The sequence below is a fragment of the Coturnix japonica genome, chromosome 1 (genome assembly GCF_001577835.2).
Source record: "Coturnix japonica isolate 7356 chromosome 1, Coturnix japonica 2.1, whole genome shotgun sequence".
Classification (NCBI taxonomy): domain Eukaryota; kingdom Metazoa; phylum Chordata; class Aves; order Galliformes; family Phasianidae; genus Coturnix; species Coturnix japonica.
Genome location: NC_029516.1, coordinates 163,367,351 through 163,369,211, shown reverse-complemented (window position 1 = coordinate 163,369,211; position 1,861 = coordinate 163,367,351). Strand labels below are relative to the sequence as shown.

Sequence of the window (1,861 nt, the reverse complement as noted above, 5' to 3'; positions counted from 1 at the left end):
ATACAATGAACTTGCTAATGTACCTACTTCTGGCAGTAATGCTGAAGTACTGCCCCCACAAAACCACTGACAGCCAGACAGTCCGGCCCAGCTCCATGACTAAAGAGGCAAGGGATTAAATAAGAGTCCCATATGTATAAAATAATTTAAAAAAATACAACCAGTATCCAGGGGAGCACAACCTGGGAATAAGGGTTGTGGCCACATCTGTAAATCTCAGTGGGAGGAACCTGAGGACTTTAACAGCATTTCTTCAAGATCACCAATCCCTCCCACCTTTAGCTCTCAGCTGCTTTTGCAAGATGATGCTAGAACTCCTGGATAAAGGAGGACCTTCATCTTCCTTAAGGCCTTTGTTTAAAACGTCACCTCAGTGTGAATGCTGTTCTCTATGAAGCACGCCAGCAGTTTAATGTCTGAGATGGAGCATAGGCTGAAGCTGCTTTAAGTTAGTAATGACAATCAGTAGAAATTAAGCCTAGATTTTCCTACTCGTTAAGCACATCTGACAAAAGGTTTAGGTCAGACTGAGATTCACTGCTGCTTCCAGCAAAGAAATTGCACAGATCAACAGCTTCTCTCTGTACAGCATTTGTCCTTATGGAAAATAAATAAATACATAAATTTAAAGCAGAAATGTCTACAAAGGCAGGAGAACATAACACAACGATCGCTCTTACTGAAGCCCAACAAAATCACAATCAGGAGCAAAACTAAACAAGGACAACGCTAAGAAATGCATTCTAAGAATCACAACAAATTAAGAAGAGGAAGAAGCAAGTAACCCTGGTAGTTTAGTTCAAAACAAGCCAAAAAAAAAAAAAAAAAAGCATTGAGACAGTCATAGCACCAATATTCCACACTAACTTCGCAAAATGATACTACAGCTCCCAGACTTTTCTCAGATAGCATTTGGAAATACAGGTGCCTCATGGTAAAACAGATTTGATAAAACACATTTAGAGAGGACACTACACAATCCGGTTATCTCAGGAAAATGCAATACTGCCAACCCTTGTGTCCATCTACAGGTGGTTCTCACGTCAGCTTGATGAACAGTAGCAGCATATAGAACAGTAGCAGCTGTAGAATGAAATGTAGCTTCACAGACATTCTCAAGACTAAGGTCGATCTCACCAGAAAAAAAAGAAAAAACGGCCGCAGAACAACCCTCCTTCCAATCCCAGAGGCTTTTCTAATTCTTTTCTCCACTGTTCTGCTTTCCGGGCTTACTCCTATATTCCTGCTAGCTTTAAAGAAAAACAGTGTGTGTCAGAATCACAGATTCTTTTTCATAGATGCACTGTTTTTTGCCAAAACAAGAACGCTGCTTCTTCCAGACGCTCTCATCCCACAGTCATCCCTTTGCTGTCAAATCAGTTTAATCTGCAAAGACTCTTGAGGTCCCTTTTCACTCAAGAAGGAAAAAATAGAAAGAATCAACCAGAAAACTTAACAGATGTTTACTAGTTTTCATCTCTCTTAACCAGGTCACCTTTATATCTCTGAAGATTCCTCTGTGCAGGAGAGCATCAGTGGTCCTACCATCAAAGGACTGCCTACAGTTTATCTGTGATACCCATTCTGCTGATCCCAGCTGAAAGCATTTCAGAGTTAATGACTCAGAATCAGGCCCTTGGTCTTGTTTGACATTCAGGATGAAATTTCTTTCACAAAGTCACACTCTAAAGAAAAATGTAGGGAGGCTGCAACTTACCACAGTACCTCTTGAGGAATTAATTGCAAATGGGAAAAGAGAATTGAAGATCTTTTTTATGCTTTAAGTATAGGAGAGACCTGATTTTGGAAAATGAAATATTACAAGATTGCTTTATTACCATTCTTAGAATCAAAGCAACTT

At 39.8% G+C, this 1,861-nt stretch overlaps 1 protein-coding gene across 1 annotated transcript in view; it reads left to right on the top strand.

Moving 5' to 3' along the window:
* LOC116652777 (PHD finger protein 7-like) overlaps positions 1–1,861 on the top strand; it is a 9,290-nt gene that overhangs the window by 3,911 nt on the left and 3,518 nt on the right. The window lies entirely within an intron of this gene.